The sequence below is a fragment of the Podarcis erhardii genome, assembly GCF_964252035.2.
Source record: "Podarcis erhardii genome assembly, chromosome: 14".
Lineage (NCBI taxonomy): Eukaryota > Metazoa > Chordata > Lepidosauria > Squamata > Lacertidae > Podarcis > Podarcis erhardii.
In genome coordinates, this window is record NC_138503.1 from 37,561,137 (window position 1) to 37,584,906 (window position 23,770).

General features: G+C 41.2%; 1 protein-coding gene and 1 long non-coding RNA gene across 8 annotated transcripts in view; one reads left to right on the forward strand and one right to left on the reverse strand.

The window, feature by feature from the left end:
- Positions 1-306: 306 nt before the first annotated feature.
- LOC309329369 lies at positions 307-4,060 on the reverse strand. Its single transcript, XR_014151088.1, has 3 exons — positions 3,931-4,060; positions 2,166-2,301; positions 307-2,039 (listed from the first exon to the last, which is right to left on the reverse strand). It is a non-coding gene; the product is annotated as an uncharacterized lncRNA (long non-coding RNA).
- Positions 4,061-4,130: 70 nt separating this feature from the next.
- The window catches only part of LOC309329068 (ankyrin repeat and fibronectin type-III domain-containing protein 1-like), a 367,804-nt gene continuing 348,164 nt past the window's right edge, over positions 4,131-23,770 (forward strand). For 3 of the 7 annotated variants that reach the window (XM_081839531.1, XM_081839539.1, XM_081839537.1), the window contains exons 1-2: positions 4,131-4,294; positions 16,033-16,180. The gene's annotated coding sequence lies outside the window, so the exon portion shown is untranslated. Of the gene's footprint in view, positions 4,295-4,521; positions 4,559-16,032; positions 16,181-23,770 lie in introns of those variants that run through there. The other 4 variants (XM_081839540.1, XM_081839541.1, XM_081839535.1 and 1 more) reach the window with 3 other exon arrangements.

A 23,770-nucleotide genomic window follows, 5' to 3' on the forward strand; every position in this document is an offset into this window, starting at 1 on the left:
TTAATACTCCAAATACTAGCTAAATTATTATAATTACTAAATTTAAGCATTTAGGGGGACTTGCCCCCTCCAACTCATAACAATTATTTACTGGATAAGCTGAACAAAATGGGGTAATGAGGAGAAATAAAATACAGTCGTACCTTGGTTTTCAAACAGCTTAGTTCTCAAACGTTTTGGCTCCCAAACGCTGCAAACCCGGAAGTAGCTGTTCTGGTTTGCAAATTATTTTTGGAAGCCGAAAATCCGATGGGGTTTCCGGGGCTTCCGATTGGCTGCAGGAAAACTCATTCAGAACTACTTTCCCCCTCAGCTGTCAAATCTCAATGGTCTTCCTCAGTGACTACCAACTCCCATTTATTAGAACTGCCAACCATTCAGAGGCTCTCAGTTCCTTAAATCACACACTGAATGTTCGATGCCAGGGAGGTCCAGCCCACAAGGCCCTGGGCAACATTAAAAAAACCCCTCTTAAAGCCTTAAAAATCAAAGTCTGATTATTGGTAACATGTAGTTAATTATTTACATAAATGTTTATTAGCAAAATTGGTTTTGCTGTATACATACATGTTTGTTTACAGAAAAAATACCAATTAAATATTAATATTAAATATATTGCAAACACTTTAATTTACAAAATGGGAGAATCATATATTAAATATATGGACGTTGAATGCTAGTTTTTCTTTCATCCTACTGATATTATGAGGATATCAGCATTCCCAACAGTATCAAGCCTGTGTGTTAATATTTGTCTTATTAGATACATGATATCTTCAATATTTGTAGAGCACTGAAAATGGGAGTATATATAAGGTAGTTTAATATTTAATATTTAAACTTCCACCAACACCACTTTACCCATCTTTTGCAAATATTGTATATCCTATTTTGCTGTTGAAACATAAAAAGTTAGCTGCTAAGAAGCCAGGAATAATAAAATGGGCATTTTTTATTTGGTTATATTCACTCCTGTATCATGGTCCTTATTGGGATATTATTTCTTATGCTGTTCTTAAGTATCATGGTTAACAGGGTAAGAATTCAGTGTGCAGCTTCAGTCTACCACCACAGGCCCATTGCATAGTAAGTTTACATTTAATGACATAAGTGGAATCTGTGGTAACTCTGTGGGCTGTTTATGGTTGCATTAAGAACTGTATTCTTCATTGTACTCCCTCTTCAGTCCAAGTTTATTTTGTACCTTATTATTATTATGATTACTTTTTCTGAAGGGCTCTTCACATGCAAAGTTACACCCATTTAAAGAAAGGTATGTTTTTTCATCAATTAAGTCAAACTGGAACAACAGGCCACGCAGAAACTCTTTGGGCTTGATCTTGCAAACACTTATGATTTGCTAATGCATTATGCAAGAAATATGCAGTAGGATGAAGAGTGTGGTTAATAGATCAGGTGAACCAAAGGTAACAAGCAGCCTCTCTACCTGGTCTGCTGAATTTTGCTCCTCCCCCTCAGGCTTGCATAAGAAGCAAAGTTAAGAGCTGCTGCAAGAGGATTGGATTAAAACTCAAAATGACCTAGACAATTACAAATTGATAACATATTAGAAGAGACTAAATGTAGTCTCTTAAAATATGAGAACAGTGACTCTGCAGTGCTGTTGCCCTAAAGGGGGGGATAGGCAGGGGAGCAGACAAAACTGCTTGGGCTAATAGCTCAGAATAAATATATCCCAAAGTATGTTTCTCATGTATTCATAGGTCAATGCAATCCCATGGGAAAATACATGATAAACACATGTTATTGAATGTGCTGCCAGTTAATTCAGATAGCTACTACCCACAATTTTCAATCAAGTATAATTCCATTGTTGCTTCTGAAGCCCATTTAGCTGGAAACACATAAGTTCCATTGGCCTCAGACTAATGTCTGAATTGGATATGGAGAATCTGGTGACCACTGGATGATGTTAAACTCCACTGAATATGCTATCTGGGACTGATGGGACTTGGTCAGGGATGAAGGGAGCTGTAGTCCAGCAACATCTGGAGGTCCATGGGTTCCTCATTTCTGCTCTGCATAAACATGATTAGAATAAGAATGAAAAGGACCAACAAACACCAGTTACGTTATGATAGCAACTGCCAGTTACCTTATGGCAACTGCCCATCATAAACTTATATTTATATCTTAATATGTACTTCACACAGAAGTAGCCATTCCAGATGTTATTGGACTCACAAGAAGCCAGCACAGCTAATGGCCAGGGAAGATGGGAGCTAGAGTCCAGCGATATCTAGTGGGGTGTGTGCTGGATATCCCTTGCTTCATGGGCTCCTTTGGGAGAAAGGTTGGGATATAAATTAAAATAGTAACAATGAATTTAGCTGAATTAGTCCACTGTTCAGATTTTGGGCACTCACCTCATTTTAACCAAAGGCCACCTCTTTCCAAATGAGTGCCTTTCATCAGCTGAGACAAGAACTTCACTTGAGGTCTCACCAACGGTAGCCTGGCCACAGCTATCAAGGACTGACTACTGTAATATATGAGGCTGTGTTTGAAAGGCATTCAGGAATTACAGTTACTTTTAACACAGCTGTCAGGATACTCATTGGGACTGGTTGATGGAAATTTATCTCACTAGTGTTGAAAGAACTTAATTAGCTTCCAGGCTGTTTCTATGGTGCTGGTGCTTATGCTTAAAGCCTTCTATGACTTAGGATCCAGGTGCTTGAAGGAAGGCTTTTGTATCAACAACAACAACATTTGTATGCCGCCCATCTGAATGGGTTGCCCCAGCCACTATTGAGTTCCTTCAGGTGCTGGTAACATCCAAAATGGATAGGTGCTGAAAATCTCAGCAGTGGGGGTAATGATGGGGGAAATGCTCTCTAGTGTGTAGAATTCATTTAGGAAAAGTCTGGGTCCTGCTTGCAGGCTTCTCAGAGCCAGTGTGGTGTAGTGGTTAAGAGCGGTAGTCTCGTAATCTGGGGAACCGGGTTCGCGTCTCGGCTCCTCCACATGCAGCTGCTGGGTGACCCTGGGCCAGTCACACTTCTCTGAAGTCTCTCAGCCCCACTCACCTCACAGAGTGTTTGTTGTGGGGGAGGAAGGGAAAGGAGAATGTTAGCCGCTTTGAGACTCCTTAAAGGGAGTGAAAGGCGGGATATCAAATCCAAAAATCCAAACTCATGTGGTCAGCTGCTGTAAGAACAGGATACTGGACTAGATGGGGCATTGGCCTGATCCCACAAGAACTTTATGTTCTCGTAAAAAGTGGAGGATGACTAATCTTATGCGCTTTTATTAGCATTTCAGACTGTTAACAGTTTGTACCTGTTGTCTCTGCTGCTTTTTATTTGCTGCTGCTTTAAATGTTTTTTTTTTATTTAATTCTTACTATTCATATAAGCTGTGTTGAAGCTGCTGGAAGCAAAAGCCTGCCAAGATACAAACGGTATAAAACAAATAAGTGCAGGCAGTCTTCTTGTGTTGCACCACTTCAGACCACCTGCAGTTGTCATTTCACCGGTCAGCAGTACCCATAGCCATTTCCTGGTTGTCATGAGGGGTCTACATGCAAGAGCTTTTCAGCCACATCCTTCCTGCATGCGCACTTCGCAGTGCAGTGTTTAATATGCCCAAGAGCATCCCTTTGAATCTTGCCTTCCCACCTTGGCCCTGTTGTTACTGCAATCCTATTTCTGCCTTCTCAGAAGCCAGCTCCACGAAGTTCAGGCGGAGCTTACACCCAACCTCAGAAAAGGCAGCTTTTAAGACTACAGCCCCGCGTTATTAATAACAATTAAGCACAGCTGCTCCGCTGTTCCCCCACCCCGCGCCATATACACAGCCACGGCTTTTGCGCTCCTTTCCGCGCCCCCCCCCCAAGGGAGTTCAGCTAAGCTTTCTCCTATGCGTAGAACGGCAGCCTCAAATCCCCCCAGCTCCGCGCATGCTTACTTGGAAGCCCACCTCGCGCTCACTCGCGGGGTGTTTCTGCTTCTTCCAAATTAGGACGGCAGCCGCGGCAGCGGCAGCTTTTCCTCAGAAGAGTTTCCCGCCCAAACCGCCCCCTGCCTCGCGCTGGGCGGGCCTGAGGGCGGGCCCAGGAGCGAGGGGGGCCGGGCCGCGCGCGCCTCTTTCCCTTCCCCTCGTTTTCTCCTCATGCCCGCAAAGCTGTTGTTGCCGCCGCCGCCAACACGGCTGGAGCGGGCGGGATGGAGAAAGGAGGCGGTGGGTGTCGCCCCCCGTGAATTCTTCCTCAGTCGGTAGGAGCAGCAGCAGCAGCAGCAGCAGGAGAAGGAGGAGTCTGTGGTGCCAGCGGGTATGTTGCCGTCCCTTCAGTCTGCACGTCCCCAGACCCGCCTGAGGGAAAGCGAGAATAGGCTTTGCCGCTTCCATGAACCCTCATCCCGGCGGGAGGGATGGTGCTACTGTCCCCTCCGCCTTTTTTGCCTTTTTAAATCGGTTCTAAATTCAGCTTTCCTGAAAAAGCGCTCTGTACATGGTCAGAGGCGTCCTTGGTCTCTCGCTCAAGGCAGAATATACTAATTCCTCTTGGTTGAAAGCAGAAGGTATGAGCTTGGAGGTAGGGATGCCAAGGCTGGAGTTTGCGTTTTTCGTGATTCAGGAGGAGGTCCCTGGTTCCTTTGTGGTGGAAAGCGTTCTGGGCATGTCCAGAGGCACTGTCGTCTTCCAGTATTTTTTGTGCGTTTCGGCAGACCTGTTAACGCAAAATAAATTATGGGGCAGAGCCTTGGGGTGGGGAAGCTTTTAAAGCCCAAGGCTTGGGGGGGGGGGCAAATGCCAGTGGTGGGCAAGCCTTGAGGGAAATGTGAGCTGAGCAAAGAATGTGAATTTTTACCTCGGTACAACAGGCCAGCTTGCTACACATGCTTGTACACTTCTGTTTATCCTCCATCCATGGAAGCAAGAGGCGTTATCAGAGTTCAAGAGCCAGTGCGGTGTAGTGGTTAGAGTGTTGGACTGGGGAGACCAGGGTTCAGATCTCCACACAGCCATGAAACTCACTGGGTGACCCTGGGACAGTCAGCGACTCTCAGCCCTAACCTACCTCGCAAGGTTGTTGTTAGGATAAAATAGGAGAACTGTGTGTGTAACCTTGAGCTCCTTGGAGGAAAGTTGGGACAGAAATGTAAAAGTAGGTAAATAAAATGCTCCAGCCAGGCTGAAAGAAAAAGGTGGAAAGCAGGGCCAGGGGAAGAGCCTTGGAGGGCCACATCTTGCCTGTGGGCCTGAAAGTCTCCAGCCCTCATTTAAGTTTTGTCAGTAGGTGAGTTAAAAGCAGAGTGTCTTAATGGTGTAGCAGCCAAATTCATTGAGGTGGCAGTGTGAGGGCAATATGTTCAAGGCTTGGAACCTGGTGACTATGGCCTAAGTGGCACAATCCTGCTTTTCTGAGCCTATATGTGGAGGAGAGAGATGGAGAATGTCACAAAGTCATTATTTCCCAGCCCACATTTGACTATTAGCATCTTTGGCAGGGTGCCCAGCAGGGCATCATATCTCATGGAGTCTCCACTAGATGTGCACTTGATGTACCGGTATTTTGCTTGCCAGATCACCCCCGCTCCCAACCCTTTAGCCAGATTTCTGTTAGGTCCCTGGGGCATTAACAGCAGTCAAACATGTTGGATTTCCATGGTCTCTGTTCCACTCTCTTCCCTCACCCTGCTTGCTGTTTTCCCAAAGCCATGCCATGCCCCTCTGTGCTTCTAGTCATTGCCCAGCTGTTGAAATCTAACAAAGGCTTTAAAAAACTTTTCATTTTCCCCCTCCCACAGAAGATATCTGTCCTCCTCACCCAGCATTTGGGGGGAGGGAGTGGGGGGAGGAGGAGAGATCTTACTAATTGGAAATCATGTAGCTGCAAGGCTAAAATCCAGGACTCTGAAAAAGCAAGTACTGTACTGTTATAGATGCCCCATATTGCTTATTTTAATAGCTTGTGTCTCATTCCAAAGCATTCCAGTTGATGTAGATTTCACAGCTCAGGAGTGTACCTTATTTTTTTTTTTTTTTTTTTTGCAGTTTTGATCCTTGGGCATTTTTTAAGTGGTTGAATATATTAAGCCAATTTTCTTCTCTTTCCCAGCAAGCCTGGTTATCCCCTTTGCCTGCTTCATGCTGCTTGTGTGTGCCTTGGCTCTTGCTATTTGGCACTAAGTACATGCATTTCCTTTCTGTGTAAATTCTTTTACTTTCATGGTGTGTGCGATTTGGTTTACTTTGCAGAAGCTTTGGAGAGAAGCAGAGAAATACTTGTTTTAATCCCTTGGAAACCTCTCTCCTTCCGCAGCCATAGCATTTTACATGGGTTTTTGTTTTAGCAACTATGTATTTTTGGTTCGGCGGGCTGTTGATAGCCACTTCTTTTATCTCATTTCTCTCCACACCAGTGTACGCCCCCAAACCCAGAAAGTGCGAAGTTTTTCTCCCTCTCCCCTCTCCATTTCCCCAGCAATTAGGTCTGTGTTGTTGGAATGCTCCTTCGGGCTCCTGTGAGAAGGCAGGCTTCCTGCTTTCTTGTCCAAATATTCAGTGGGGAACATCTCGTCCGGAGCTCATGGAACAAGTGAGCAAAGCTTGCTGGTTTAATAAGGAACAGGGAAAAAGAGAAAGAGATGACCAGAATTATATGAACCTTTTAAAAAATCAAAACAGAAATTGAGTACATGCACGTACTTGGAAGCAAGAGCTAGAAAGGGCAGGCATCTCCAAACACCCCTATTGTACCTAAAATGGAATGTAGATTCCCTGGTTCTGCACCCAGAAGCTGATTTCAGCAGGTACTGTGCCTCTGATCACTTTGATGTTCTTGTGCCTCTTCAATAGTTCTGTGTTGTTTTTTCAGATATTTGCTGGTTTTCAAAGAGAGATTTTCCTGTTATGTTTGAAGTAGCTAATTGGGTAGCAAAACACTGATGAAACAGGATGACTTAATGCTCTTGTAATGCTTTTTTGCTGCTCTGCTTCTTCTGTACTAACAGAATCTGCTTATTTGAACAGTCAAGAGCCATAGTGTGTTATGTATATGAATTGACATATACTGTGCTGGGAATTTCATCCCTTAGATAGCATCATTATTTTAAGTTCCCATTAAGGAAGGTTTAATTATCCATTTATAAAATAGGCTTTGCACTGAAATTATTTAGCTTGAATAGGAACAGGTTCACTAGTAATCACAGTACATATTTTAGACTAATATTCTTTTTTAATCCATGAGGTGAGTTGCCTCTGTGCCTTCCTAATTAGAAAACACCCATTTACTATTAATAGTGGTTGACACATATTTTGCCTCTATGACTTGTAGGCCAAAATGGTATATCAGGGGTAACCATCATGGTGTCCTTCAGATGTTGTTGGGCTAAACAACTCCAATTAGCCCTGGCCAGCAGGTCCAGTGGTCAAGTGTGATGGAAACTATATCCCCACATCTTCTGGAGTACACCACAGTGGCTAACCTTGGCATATAGGTTGGCTTGCAAGGCGTGCATCTCAAACAGCTCCTTGAAAGATGAGCTCCTTTTGTAACAGGACTGTGTTCCATGACAGTGGGAACAGGGATCAGCCCATGATGTAGGGGCCTAGGATTAAGTTCAGTAATGTTGTTAGAGTACTAAGTTTGTTGTGCAAAACATCCAAAGCTGAAGTTCCAGACAAGCATACCTGGAAGCTAGCCCCACTGATGTCAATGGCACTTTCTTCTGTGTACATAGGATTACACTATTAATCTAGGATTGTATTTCCCCCCCATCTACCTGGGAAAATACTGATGTTAAGTGCTTACTAGAGGTATGCATGCAGTCAACTGTCAAGCTGGCTATTTCAAAATGAAGTGCAGTTTCTCAACTCTGCAGCCAGCTGCATAGCTAGCCGCTCGGGTGTCAGGGCAGGGTGCGCCACGGAGCCTACAATGAGTCTGTCCGCCGCATCTCCCTCAGCTGTAGGGTGGCTGAGGGGGAGGCATCAGGCAGACACAAGCTCCATGTTGCCATTTTGGGCAGCGGAGAGCCAGCAGGTGCCCGAGCCACTGCGTCACTCCCAGGAGAGATGTGTGGCTCGGGCGTGCTGCGGGCCCTACAGTAAGTGCCACCCTCTGATGTGCGGTGACCAGTGTACCCTGCCCCCTAGCTATGCCTCTATTTGCAGCTCCAGGTCAAATGCAGTTCTCCTTTCTGTCTTCTCAGGACACTTCAGAGGACTGAAGAAGAGGCCAGATGGAGGAGTTAATCTCCCAAACCCTCCTGGTTCCCACTAGCTTGCTGCCTTCTTATCTACTGTTTTCATAGACCCAGTTTCTACCCTCCATTCCTAGACCCTTCTGTATCTCTTCTGAATCAGAGTACCTCAGATGAATGAACCATAGCTGAGTAAAAGAGCACATGCTTTGCATGCAGAAGGCCTTAGCTTCAGCTCTGGCATCTCCTGCCTGAAACCCTGGAGAGATGCTTTAAGTCAGTATATGCATCATAAAGCTAAATAAACCAATGGTCTGACTTGGTGTAAAGCAGCTTCCTACATTCCTAATGGTATCCACAGATGCTTCTACTCTTTACCACTCTGACATTAGGGCACCTCATTCAATCACACCAAAAAACTCATCACTTTTACAATGTAGTTTACATAGAATTTCATTGTGTCTCAAAAAAACTGGTTGCATCTTGTCAAGTACTTCTCACCTCTCACCTTTGTGTCTGTCAATTCACCTGCTGCTTTGAGACCAATTAAAGCTGTCACTTCAGGTGATATACATGTAATGGTTTGGGGAAATAATAGTTTATAACTTGAAATTGACTTTATAAGGCTGGGCCATATAATCTGTGCTCCCCCCAATAGTTTCAGACTGCAACTGCCATGATCCTTGATCACTGATCATGTTGGCTGGGGCTGATGGGAGTTCCAACAACAGTTGGAGGGTCACAGGTTCCCTCATTTCTCTTAAAATATTACACTGTAGTAGTACTTAATGTGAAAATACTGAGAGAGGATTAATTTTTGTTTTTAATGACTTTCTCAGCATTTATGCAATTTCTGGGTGAAGAGATAAGAACGTAAACATTCTTAATAACTGGTGTGGTTAAGTGATTAGACTGTCTGGTCCAGGGTTCAAATAACCACTAAACCATGAAGCTCACTGGGTGACCTTGGGCCAGTCACTGCCTCTCAGTCTAACCAATATTGCAGGCTGCTGGGATTAAACAGAAAGGGAGTAAGTAATTTTTTTTTTTAAAAAACAATTTGATACAGACATGTGGCAGGTAAATGTACTGCACCTACTTATTAAAAGGGAATCTGTGTAAAATATATTGGGGTTGTATTCCGCTAACATATGGAGAATAGATCCACTGAAAGTAAGTTAGTTTCCCATTTCAGTGGGTTTTCTGTGGGTAAAAGTTAGTGTAATATAGTACAGTATAACTTTTAGTACATAAAATCTGGCCATAGCATCTAAATAAGGCTTCTGCTGCAAGGCTTGTGTCAAGAGTGTTCTTGAAAAGTTTTATATAATTCTGCCTAGCTAGAGTTACTATGATATGACACTTTTCATTGCTTCTGCAAAGAGCAAAGAAAACATGGCCTTTCTCTTAGTCATCAAATGTCAGCTAGACATTTGCCAGAATCAGGAAACCTGAATTCTAGATGCCTCTGGCCACTAGAAAGATATTTTTTGTTCGTTATGGATAATATGCCAGGATAAATTTTTAAGGGATGAGAAATTTAGATGAGGATAATTAGTTTGTGGTAGTAAATGAAACTTGTATGGAAGAAAAAATGACGTAGCTCCCAGTTAAGATACCAATGGATTTTTCTGAATCAGTTTCAGTTGTGCTGCAGGGCTGGTTGTGGGATAAAAGCTGCCTTGGCTGCCCTGTGGGGTGATCTAGCTGGGAATGAATGATGGGGAGAGTACAATATTTTGGAATGTTTTTACCTAGTGTTTGTTAATGTGTTTGCTGCCCTGGGCTTCTTTGGGAAGCAGGGTAGGATATAAATTGGGGGGGGGGGGAGGGAGAATATTAACAATAGCAATAGTATTTATTATCTTGGATCTCTGGGTAGCTTTCAATAGCATTGCCCATGGAATTATCAGTAGACTAGTTGAGCTGGATGTTCAAGGTGCCATTGGTGGTGATTCTGCTACTACTTGGATAACTGATTCCAGATGTTGGTGCTGGGGACCATTTCTTGACTTCTTGGCAGTTAGGCTTTGGGATGCCCTACGATTCTCTACTCTTCTAACTGTGTAACAATTGCACAAAACAGTTGGAAGAGTTCATCCCAAGATTTGGTTTGAGGCACCACCAATGTGAGAGCCAGTTTTATCTCTTTTTCCACATCAAATTTAGGTGAGGTTCTAGGTCTCCTGAACTGCAGAGTGTGTTCAGTAACAGTTAGGATGAGGGCTTATAAGGTGAAACTTGGTCTACCCCTGGTGGATGGTTCATCCACCCAAGTGAGCGATGTTAACCTTTTCTGGAAAGGATTGCTTACTGATTCAGCATTATCACTTGAGGCCCAAGTGGCCTTTGTGACTCTAAGCAACTTTTATTTTCCGTGGCTAATATACCAGCTATGAATCTTCCTGGCTGTAGATGGCATGGCCACAGTTACCTCTCATTCAAATTAAACAGTCTATTTTATATGGGAATGCCTTTGAAAATGGCATCAAAAAATAAGTCTGGAAGATTTTTAACTGGGTCTGATTGATTTGGTGTATTGTATCAATGCTTTATCAGTTGCACTGGCTTCCAGTCTATTTCTGAGCCCAATTCAAAGGGCTGTTTTTGACCTTTAAAGCCCTTATTGGCTTAGGATGAGGGTAACTGAAAGATAATCCTCTAATATATTTCTACTCAGACTTTGAGATATTATTCAGAGCTCCTGTTCCAGGTGCCTCCACCAAATTATATGAGTCAAGTAGCTTTTTGTTGTGGAATCACCTGCATAGAGAGGCTTGACTGCTGATTCCTTTATGGTCATTTTGGTACCTGATGATGATGATTTCAGGCCTTTAAAAACCTGCAGTATTCACTTTTAAATCCACTGCCTATCTGTTCTGTATTTTTAGTTATGCTGTGAAACTGGATTGCTGACTGTTTTATGCTGAAATTTGTTTTCTGTATTTTATTATTTTATGAGCCCCCTGATGACCTTTGTTGTTGTGTTGCCTGTATAACTTCCACAGATAAACAAGTTCTATATGTACTATGTGAAAGATAATTAGATCAGGGGGTTTCAAACTTCCTTAAGGGAACCCTTAAACATTTCTCATAAAATCCCTGCACATTTGACATTTTTTTTTTAAACTAGTACAGTATGGTGTATTGGTTAGAGTGTCTGACTAGGATTTTGGATAACATAGTTCAAATCCTCAGCCATCAAGTTGACTGGGTAAGTTTGAGCCAGCTTCTGCCTCACAGCCTAGCCTGCTTCCTCTGCTGAATTCTGCGCACCAAGGTGCTACCAGGCTGTTGTCTGACCAGCTTGCTAGCTTGCTGACCTTGGAATGTTGTAGAATGTAGAGGATTACTGTACTTTAAATAGGGTACTGACCGGACCTGTTGGACCTCCTCACTATCTGTTTGCAATGAGAGTATGTCAGAGAATTGTGCTTTTGTTCAGTTGCAACTACGTTATATGTTGGAGGAGAAGATGCGTTGTTGCAGACAAGTTGTCATTTAAGGAAGTTGCCATTATTTGACCTCTGATAAGCTTCCAAGAAACTCTGGGTTACAGTTTTGTAAACCGTTGGCTTAGAATGGTTATGAAGTCAATCATCATTTTTTCACACTCAGCAATGCTTTGTCATTGCCAGTTTTTGCTATATTTCAATGACATTATTTGAACTCAAGGGTATTAAGGCAGTTGGTGGAGGTAGAAAATTGCTGCCCCCCCATTAGTAAAACATTTTTTTGGGGGGGAGTATTGTTGCTTGTAGTGTGTACATTAATCCCACATTTACCTCTGGTAAACAGCTTTTGCAAGTTATTTTTATTACTTCTAGAACCTGTGAGACTAGAGTTGATATTAGGACAAAATTAATTTGTCTGTACAAAAGGGTGCAATTTGTGTCTCTGCTTTTTAAAAAAATGAGTGTCTACTCTCTAGCTCCTTTTACTTAGAGATCTGGCATACTGTTCAAAGCATTTTTTAGTTTAAAAAACTTGAATATAATGTCTTCTATTGATTTATATAACTTGAAACCAAAATTTCTAAAACAGCTTTGCAAATGCAGTAGATATTGCCCATTCTAGTTCTACAGTGATTTCCAAAAGGCAGATTATAAGAGGCTTTATCAGTGGGTTGCTAGACTGGCAGTAGTGAGAGCAGAAAACAATGCAGCCCAGGGGGGTTAATGCACAACTGATATCTGTATAAGGGATAGTCAAAATATGGATTTTTAATAAGGACAGAAAGTGGTGGGAGTGGGGAAACTAGGAATCAAGTATGCTACTGAAAAATTGTGAAAACAAAATTGCAGGGTTTTTAGGGGAGGAAATATTCCTAATGGGTTTGCAAGCATCATTAGAGATGACTATTTTTAACTTATGGGCCCCCAACCAAATTGCCTCTAATTGGAAACTGAGATGTGAATAAAAATAGATGTGCACCTTAACATCTTGATGACTCTTGGCATGCAAGTGGAGCTTCTAAAATATTATAGGCACAATGAGGTATGTATTACCTCATTGTGAGATGCCCACCAAATAAACTTGGTTGTGTCTTCCTGGTTCTTTGAAATGTTATGTTGATAGACATATTTCCATTATTTTTTGATTGCTTGTTTAAAATTGTATTGCAAGCAGCTGCATACCTCGACACTGTGGCAGGTAAGATTGTTTCTTTCATGCAATAAACCAGAATAGCTTTTAAAATGAGTTACTGTTTTATCTTGTTTAAGCTATTGTTGTCTCTCAAATATTAATATAGCAGCAGATTAGATCACTATGCAATGACGGGCCAAATATAAAATGGGTCAGTAAATACGTAAGTGGGCTAGTACATTTTTATGAATCTGGATTCAATACCTTTTGATGATTTTGTAAGCCTCATTTAAAGTACAATTTTAGGCTGCACCCATATGCATATCTGTCTGGTAGTAAATTCCACCTAAGTTGGTGGGACTTGAAACCCAATTCTATGCATAATTAATTATGCCTAAGGTCATTAATTTATTTAGCAATTAATCAGTTTATTTTATTTATATATCCAACTTGATTTACAAGGCAGCTTACAAATCAGTCCTTTGCATGTCTACACAGAAGTAAGTCCACTTGTGTTCAGTTGCATTTACTCCCTATGAAGCATGCTTAGGAATGGTGCCTAAGGCTCAGATCCTATGCATGCTTAGGAGTAAGCCCCATTTAATATGGTGGGATCTCTTTCTGAATTAACATGCTTAGGATTGCACTGGAAATGATGATACAGCTTTTAGCTCATATGGAAATAAAAATGAACTGAAACAGAATTGCAGGATGCAGTTAATAAAATGAGCAGTAGCAAAACCCATACTGTACTGTACTGTCAGAAAGTAGGCCAACAAAAATGGAATGAATTGTTATAGCAACAATGATAGCAAAAATCCACAATAAAAATGAAAAACAATAATCGAAACAATGAAACATGACATTTGATAAGCAGAAACTAAAGACAGAGAATAACAGCTCAATTCAACAGGAGTGAAATTGGCAAAAACAAGTCCCACAGATGTTGAGCAGGTTGTATAGGCTCTGAAAAACCCCCTGCTTTAACCTCCAGGGAGGTTCACAGCCTTGATGGTACTGTCAGGGAAGAGTTAGAAGTTTCCAGTTTCTCAGAGGGAGAAAGCATTCCCTAAGGGGGGGAGGGGAGCAGTGAATCTAATAGAAGAGAACAGGAGGAACAACAGGGAGGGACCTGCTGTTCCCAGGAAAGGCAAGGGTTAAGTTCTAGCTCAGATTCGGAGGAGGGGAGATACAAGCCAGCTATAGCCAGGAGGTTAGAAAAAAGAGCGGGAAAACAAAGGGAAGGGCACTTTCGACATTTTGAGAGTGGCTGGTCATGGAGAAGCAGAGCTCAGAAGGTATCTGAAATAAGTGACTCTGAGGAATAATATTTAAGAACCGTTTATAAGATTGTTTTGTTAATACGCAATTAAAAGTTTTATAAAAGAACAAGAAGCGTTTGTGTGGTGATCTGAAGAGGACAACGACCAGGCCTGACAGGTACTGCTGAAAAGGTTGTGCCCTGTGTTAACCACCCACTGCATCCCACATGGTGGTGCAACTTGAAGCAGCAACTCTTGAAAGATCAATATGGATGGACTTATGAAATAGGAGGCAGACAATAGCCTTAGGTGTGCCAACTTTGCATAGGGTCTCTGTGTTACTTGCAATTAGGTATGCATGCTATCGGACTGTCATGGTAGTATTTTAATGAACATAGTGCCTTGAGTCGTATACAACACTTGTCTGAGGTAAGCTTTAGTAGGACATATTTCTAGTAAAGATTGCTTTGCGTAGCTCCACAGTCAGAACATGACTGTAGTTTGCTGAAGTCATTTTGAGCGAAGAGGCCTTTAGAGCTTGGTGGCATTGGTTCTGTACTGTATCAACTTGCTTCTATCATTGATGGTACTTTGTGTACTTTCCCTTCTAATCCTTGAAGTTATATATGTAAGAGGACTAAATGGTGGCCTTTAAGTAACTAGCTACGCTACAGAAAGCATGAAATGTACTGAAAGTTCATCTTCATATAAGCTGCTGTCTTATGTACAAAGTTCACATCTTCAGAAATATGTCATTCAGCAGGACTAAATTCATGCTCCTCTTAGAGCTGTAATAATTGTTTTTATGAGCCAGCTGCAATGATAATTTCAGAGCTTGGGTGTTGTGCAGTAATTATCAGCATATGGTTTTCTTGGGACAGGGAATTGCAAGGTAGTGACTCTGTGGAGAGTTTGAAGGGAGGTGGTAAGGAATTAATTTCTCAAGTAGCAGGGTTTAATTTGAGCCATGGCCTACCTCTGGAAGAAGAAGTGATGATAAAGAATTTGCAGAGGGCATTTCTCCACAGTCAGCACACCGGGTGGCTTTCAAGCAGAGGGAGCCCTGGAACATACTTCAGAAATCAAGCAGCGTTTTAATAGCTGCGGTAGCCTGATAATGAAAATTGAGGAGGGGACATATTTCTGTGAGATCCAGAGACATGTCATTTGTACTAGGAACTGTGCTTAATTTATGCTTTCTGACAAAATAAAATAAAGGTTGCATGGACACCCTGAGCTAAACAATCTCACACTTTTACAAGCACACAAGTTAAGCCTTCTAATAACTTCAAGTCTTTTTGTGTGCCCACAAAAAGCCTGCATTCTCCTCTTGTGCCTTCTTCCTTTGTTAGCTAGCATCCCAACAACCTACCTGTGGTGCCAGGGAAGACAGTTGAAGTGGGTGGTAGGATACTCCAGCTCCATTTTGGAACATCACTTCCTGCTAGGGAGGGCACTGGGACTTCAACTTTCAGAATCCCTAATGGGAAAATGACTATTCTATTCCCACAAGGAACAAGGTCATTGGACTCTGGCATTTCTAGTAGAAATTTATGTGAATAATGCTTTTTCATTAGAGTTGATAAGACTGATGATCCTAGTCCTTCCTGTGGTGGAAATAGTTGACCCAGCAGAGAGGATTAGACAAATTAATAGAATCATAGAGCTGGAAAGCACCACAAGGGTAATCCCTGCAATGCAGGAATCTGTTGCCCAATGTGTGATAGCCAAGAGTTGAGAATTCACTATTCTATTCTACACTTAGGGTTGAATTCACTGAGTGACCTTTGCCACCACATCTCACTCCAATTCTCAGTTTGCAAATAATACCATTTGGTCTTATTGTAAGGCTTAGCAGGACTACATGTGTGAAGCCCTTTGAACACTGCAAGTGTGATGTAAATACTAAGAATTATTACCACTCTCTCTTGAAGCTAAGTAAAAGGTCAGTGATTTAGGAGCATTGTAATGAGAGTTGCTGTATAAAACATGTTCTTCTTCTTTATCTGTAGATTACATCTGGCTGCATCTCCAAGTGGCATCTAATGCTATCTTCATAGAATGATGTTCTTGCTGTTACAGAAGAATGATTTTATTTGGTAGAGCCTCACAAGTGGTCCCAGAAAGAGCTGCCCAATATTTGATGTTTTCTCACTAATGGTAAGTTTCTCCAAAAGTGGTTTACTACATTACTTTATTTATATAACTAAAAACAACCCCAGGAAGTCCCCCCCCCATAGAAAAGCACATTCTTTAACATATTAAATAGGTTGCTCTGTAGTGTCAGGTCCTGCTGGTTTGAGTTCAAGACTGAGGCTTGCAATTTGCTCCACAGCTGGCTCCTACCTGCCTTGCTAAAATGTCTATCTGAGCCCATTGTAACATAGGAATTTCATGGACCGTTAAGGGTGAATGACTTTTCTGTTGTAAAAGAAGCTGTCCTGCTTTAAAATCTGTTCAGAGCTCAGGGTTTAGACTATCAAGGTGTTACTACAGATTTCTATTGAATAATCAACACCAGTACTTTTCTGCACTGTAACCCTCCCCTTAAAAAAAACCTAGTTGGCAATAGGATTTCCTGAGGGCTATCTTAAGTAGTAAGTGGAGGTGGCAGGTTGTGCTTTCCCTTTCCTATGCCTGGTTTTTTTTCCCTAGCAAAGACCTGTTGCCCCTTCCAGCCACTGTTGTTTCCTTCACCCCTCCAACATTAAATGTTTCTGGGGTGGAGAGAATGGAGGAGTTGCCTAGTAACAGTTCATGTACTGTAGTACAGCTTCTGGATCAACTGATTTTCAGGATGTTGTTAGTGTGAGAGAGATTGTAGCAGAATGGAAGGAGAGAGATGTAACTTGGAGAAGAGAAGGCAAGATTAGGAGGTGATGGTCAGCTCTTAAATTCTTGCCTCTCCTCTTCCTCCTCCTGGGTTGTCAGCTAGGGGCTAGACATGATGTAGAGGCTGTCAGTGGCTAATTTCTGTTTTGAACTGAATTACCTATCATGTTAAAGGCACTGCTGTTATAGATCACAGGTAGCATCTTTTAATGCTATAATACAGGCAGCAAAGTTACCATTTTGAATTGTGAGATCAATACAGGAAGAGATGTTCCCTTTTTAAAACAAAAACCGTAATTGAAAGGGCATGTTACCCTTGCAGACACTTATTGGATGAGGACTGCTTTCCATGATGCAATTTGCACTTGAAATAACTTCCGGAGGCGGCGCGAAACGGCGATGGCGGTCCTCTTCACTGTCTGAAGAGGGGCTCCGCAGGAAAGGGTCGTTCGCTGCGGCATAGCGACGACCCGTTAGAAAAAACCACGGGCAGAGGGAGCCCGTGGCCGTGGGACTCGGCGGGCGCCAGGAACTCCCCCAGAAGTGTGGAAGGGACCCCGTAAGGGGCTCCGGAGCGCGAAAGGGGGGGCGGCGCTGTGAGTTCATCGCTCTTTCTGCGGGAGGCGAAGCCGCGCAGCTGCTGCTGATGAGCGCCGACCTTTCTTCCTGTGAACATCAATTTGGCAAGTAACATACCCGTGAGTAAAGTGAACTACAATTTGGACTTAAAATATCTTTTCTCGGGTTTGAAAACGGGTGACGAGTAAAAGGAAGTCCGTCTCCCGATACTGCTTACAAGATCAAAGCAAAGGCACAGAGGAGCGCTGAGGCGCTTAATGGGAGCTTTGTAAAGTGGAACTATTGTGCATTTACAGAATTTGCAGTCTTCTTATTTAAAAGACCAAGAGAGACTTTATTTCTGCCTAAGGGACTTGTATTTGGGACTTTGTTTCAAGAACGCAAGTCGTCGGGCTGTCAGTCGTAACTGAGCTGTCAAACTGCGGACTATAGTAACAAGATTTTAAGCTGCTACATATATTGAGACTTTAAAACACTGTTGCAATTACCAATCTGGCTCCTAGCGGTTTTAGCCTAAAAAGTAGAGGACTCTGCGAACCTTCCTTATTGTCTTGGAATTACAAATTAAAAAAAAGAGATTATAGAAACTTTAAATGGCGGAAAAATCCTCTCCTTCCCTGAAACTTTAAGATACTCCCCCTAGAGGATTGTGGAGTTACAGAGGCCTGGGAAACATACTTTGTTTGGAATTTCTGTGGTTTAATTGTTTGTACTCTGGACTTGCTTTCTCATGGAATAAAGGAAAATTTGACCTTGAACAAGAGGCAGGTGTGGAATGAGTGGCACAGGGAAAACAAGAGCAGCCAAAGCTAAAGAAAGAGAAAAAGAGAAAGAAAAAGAAAGGAAGCCTGTGCAACTTGTCCAAACAACTTTAGCTCATCATCGCAGATCATCTGTTCCAACCGTCCTGACAGCACAGGAGGTGGAGGCTGAACAGCCTGCTGAAGAGGACATGGCAACAGGAGGATCTGACACAGTTTTGAAACAAATTTTAGAAGAATTAGCAATTTTAAATCAAAAAGTGGACAATCAATCACTAAAAATAGACCAAGCAACAACTACTATTGGTGCATTATCTGAAAAGGTCTCCCAGAATACACAGGCAATTGAGAATTTACAAGGAGCTACAGCTGAAAACCATAAATTAGCTGTGGAAGCCTATCAAAAAGCGGAGCAAGCAAGCAAAAAAGTTGATGAGATTAAAGGTGAAATCAAGCCCCTGCAAAGACAGGTAGGGGAACAACAGGCTTACCTGTCGATGGTGGAATTGAGAAACAAGGAGAACAACCTTAGGTTGAGAGCTGTCCCAGAATTGGAGGAAGGTAATTTGGAGGGATTTTTGACACTTTTATTCTCCAAATTTTGGGGAATAGAAGAAGATAAAGACTTTAAAATTGTGACTGCATTTAGATTGGGCAGATCGGTGAAGAAAGACAAGTCCAGAGACTGTTTGGTTATTTTGAGATCAAGAGAAGAAAGAGACAAGATACTAGGCCTACATTTTAAAAAATCCCTAGAGATAGAAGGTAAAAAGGCTGAAATTTACAGTAACATACCCAAATTGTTATTGGATCTTAGAGCCTCATACTTAGAATTGGCAAAGCTGTTGAGAAACAACTCAATCCCTTATAGGTGGGAGTTCCCGCAAGGACTATCATTCAGCTATAAAGGAAGGAAAATAAGAATCAGAACACCAGAGGACCAGCAGAAGTTTCTTTACGACAACGGGGAAGACCTCCAGAAAGGAGCAGTTGCGACTTGGCCACCCCCACCACCAGAAACCAAACAGCCTGGAGCTGGACCATCACTGCCACCGCCGGGAACGGGTGATCTAGACACCCATAAATTGATTCAGGATGTCTCTGCAACTTCTTAGTTGGAATATAAATGGCGGAAATTCTCCAGAAAAAAGAAGGAAAGTATTCCATATATTGAAGAAAGAACAATTGGACATTATCTGCCTGCAAGAAACACATGTGACAAGGCTTCATCGGAAAGTGCTAATTAATAAAAGGTTAGGCCAAGAATTTATTTCTTCGGACAGAGTTAAGAAAAGAGGAGTAGTGATTTATGCAAAGGAGAGCCTGTCACCGAAATTTCTATTTAAAGATGAACAAGGCAGAATTTTGGCTATTGAAATTTATACACATGGAGAAAAATTTTTGATATTAGGAATCTATGCACCAAATGATGGAAAATCGGAATTCTTTAAGAAGCTGCATGAGACTTTACTGGACTATCTAGACTATAACAACATCATTATGTTGGGAGATATGAATGGGGTTGTCTCTGTAAATATGGATAAGTCGCAGAGTGTAAATATAACAAAAGAAGGCAGACTACCTAAAACTTTTTTTGAAATGACAGACAATATGGATTTGATTGATATATGGAGAGTCAAGAACCCCCTAGGAAAAGAAGGAACTTTCTTCTCTGAAGCTCATCAGTCATGGACACGAATCGACCAAATATGGATAACTAAAGGACTGGCACCTAAAACTAGAAAAGTGGAAATCTGCCCAAAAACTTGCTCCGACCATAATGCTTTGAAAATGGAATTGAGACTAAACATAACCGGATCCTTCCGATGGAAAATGAATGACACTTTATTCAGAGATCAGGAGATTGTGAAGAAGGCCCAAAAAACTTTAAAAGATTATTTTGAGATAAACTTAAACACTACGGTGGAAAAAAGAACAATCTGGGACGCAAGTAAAGCGGTGATGAGAGGGTTTCTCATACAACAAAACACTGTAAAGAAAAGACTCTGGAATGAAAAGAAGCAGAAGATATTGGAGAGAATAAGTGAGGGTGAAAGGAAATTAAGATCCAGGCCCAAGTCTAAGGAAGTGCTGAGAGAAGTAAAATTTTTCCAGGCCCAATATATGAAATTGATAAACCAAGAAGTGGAGTGGAAAATTAAACAAATGAGACAAAGATCTTTCGAGTCAGCAAACAAGTGTGGGAAACTGCTAGCATGGCAGTTGAAAAAAAGACAAAAACTAAATACAGTTACAAATCTAGAGATTGAAGGAAGAATGGTTCAGAAGCCTGAAGAAATTAGGAAATGTTTCCAGAGATATTTCAAAGATCTTTATGCACAAGGGCCGCAGAAAGAATCTGAGATAGATCAATTTATTCAAACCAACGGATTACAAAAAATTTCCCAGGAAATGAGAACAACCCTGAATGTTAAAGTTTCACAGCAGGAAATCGAGAGTGCCATACAGAATCTCCAATTAGGCAAATCTCCAGGCCCTGACGGACTTACCTCCAAATATTATAAGGTCTTGAAAGACTATTTGATACAACCCTTGATGGAGGTATGTAACCAGATCATGGAAGGTAAGAAGGCACCAGAAACGTGGAAAGAAGCCTTCATCACATTGATTCCTAAAACAGAAACTGAAAAGACTCAACTTAAGAACTACCGTCCCATCTCACTCCTAAATGTGGATTACAAAATTTTTGCAGATATTTTGGCAAATAGATTTAAAAAAGTACTGAACGAGGTGATTCACAAAGATCAAGCAGGCTTTCTCCCGGGTAGGCATTTGTTTGATAATACGAGAAACATTATTGACATTTTGGAACTCTTACAAACAAATATTAATACTAGAGCGGTTCTAATTTTTATTGATGCGGAGAAAGCCTTTGACAATATTTCTTGGATGTTCATGAAGAAAAATTTGGAAGGGATGGGAGTGGGACGGGGGTTTGAAAATGGTATAGATGCAATATATTCAGATCAAAAAGCTAAATTGATAGTAAACAATGTGGTGACGGAGGAATTCAATATTGAAAAAGGGACACGACAAGGGTGCCCTCTATCCCCATTATTGTTTATCTCGGTCCTGGAGGTGCTTTTGAATATGATCAGAAGGGACCGGTCAGTTCGGGGCATTGGGGTCGGAGTGAAACAATACAAACTGAAAGCGTTTGCAGATGATTTGGTATTAACATTACAGGAGCCAGTTTCTAGTACAAAAAGAGTTTTGGATTTAATTTCCGATTATGGTCGGGTGGCGGGATTTAAGTTGAACAAGCAAAAGACTAAGGTCTTAGCAAAGAACCTAACGTCTACAGAAGCAGATGAGTTTTTGAAAGAGACAGGATTAAATGTGGTTAAAAAGGTAAAATACCTAGGGGTGTACCTGACTTCTAAAAACTTGAATTTGTTTAAGGACAACTATGAGAAATGTTGGTCAGAAATCAAAAGGGATTTGGAAACTTGGACAAGACTAAAACTTTCCTTGTTAGGCCGAATAGCAGCTATAAAGATGAATGTTTTGCCGAAAATGTTATTCTTGTTTCAGACCCTGCAGATTGTGGACAAAGTGGTATGTTTTGGAAAGTGGCAGAAGGATATCTCTAAGTTCGTTTGGCAGGGCAAAAAGCCCCGAATTAAGTTTAAAATACTAACAGATGCGAAAGAAAGGGGGGGATTTGCCCTGCCAGACTTGAGGTTATATTATGAATCTACAGCCTTCTGCTGGATGAAAGATTGGCTTTTGTTAGAGAACACTGATGTCCTAGATCTGGAAGGGTTTGATAACGCTTTTGGGTGGCATGCGTATTTGTGGTACGACAAGGTTAAAGTTCATAAAATGTTCAAAAATCATATTGTTAGAAGAGCAATTTTTATGGTCTGGACAAAATATAAAGACTTATTGGAGAGCAAAACACCAAGGTGGCTTTCACCGGCAGAGGCCAAGGCACGTAAGAGACTTAACATGGAGGCCTACTGGCCAAAATATTGGGAATTAATTGAAAAAGATGGTGACAATTGGAAGCTGCAGAGTTTTGAAAATGTAAAAAGCAAGGTGCAAGATTGGTTGCATTATGCTCAAATTCGGGAAGTTTTTAAAACAGATAAAAAGGTTGGGTTTCAGGTGGAAAAATCGAAATTAGAGACAGAATTGTTAGAACCTAAAGACAAATTACTATCAAGAATGTATAACTTGCTGCTTAAATGGAATACACAGGATGAGACAGTCAAATCTGCCATGATAAAGTGGGCACAGGATATTGGACATAACATTATGTTTGAGGACTGGGAAAGGTTATGGACCACCGGATTGAAATTCACGGCATGTAGTGCCCTGAAAGAAAATATTATGAAAATGATATACCGGTGGTACATGACCCCAGTCAAGCTGGCTAAGATATATCACCTGTCTGATAATAAATGCTGGAAGTGTAAAGAGGCGGAAGGGACGTTCTTTCATCTCTGGTGGACATGTCCGAAAGTGAAGGCCTTTTGGGAAATGATCTATAATGAGTTAAAAAAGGTATTTAGATATACCTTGCCTAAGAAACCGGAGGCCTTCCTTCTGGGCATTGTAGACCAGAATGTGTTAAAGAAGGATAGAACTTTTTTTATGTATGCTACAACAGCAGCAAGAATTCTCATCGCAAAGTGTTGGAAGACACAAGATTTACCCACACTGGAGGAATGGCAGACGCAGTTGATGGACTATATGGAACTGGCGGAAATGACTGGCAGAATCCGAGACTTGGGAGAAGAAGCGGTGGAAGAGGACTGGAAAAAATTTAAGGACTATTTACAAAAATATTATAAGCTGTATGAATGTTAAGAAAATGCACTTTTTAGGATATATTAGCCCCAGCAATGGTAATTAGGTGAAATGAAAATTAAGGCACAAGAAAAGAGAGGTGAAATTAAGAAAAAATTTTATTGCATTATGTTTTAATTATAATATATAAGACCATGGTTACAATAACTTTGACTTTGGTAACATGAAATTGAAAGATACAATAAGTAATGAATTGAAAGATACAATAATGAACTGAAAGATACAATAAGTAATGAAATAAGATAATAAATAGCTGAAGACTTTGTATTATGAATATTGGGTTACAAATATATTGAAATGGGTAATATGACAAAATGAAAGATACAATAAGCGACGAAATAAGATAACAAAATGCTGAAGTTAGTATTATAAATAATGCAGATTCGGGAAGATGTGGGGAAGTCCAAAAGATTCTGTAAAAGAAATATGATTTATGAAATTTTTGTATTTTATTCTTTGTTCTTTATTATTCTGTAAAACTAATAAAAATATTTAAAAAAAAAAGAAATAACATTTCTACAAGTCACCCCTCTGGGTAGGATTTATGCCCATGCCTAATTCAAATCAGACATGAGTGCCTAAAATTTGGAGGCATCCCATAGAAATACATCATTACCGCCTTGCAATAACTCATGGGAATGATTTGCTGATGGACTCCCATGAGTAAAAATAATACTATGATGAGTCTGCCTTTTCTTTATATATGGAGAACCAGCTTTTATTTAACTCTGCTAATTCACCA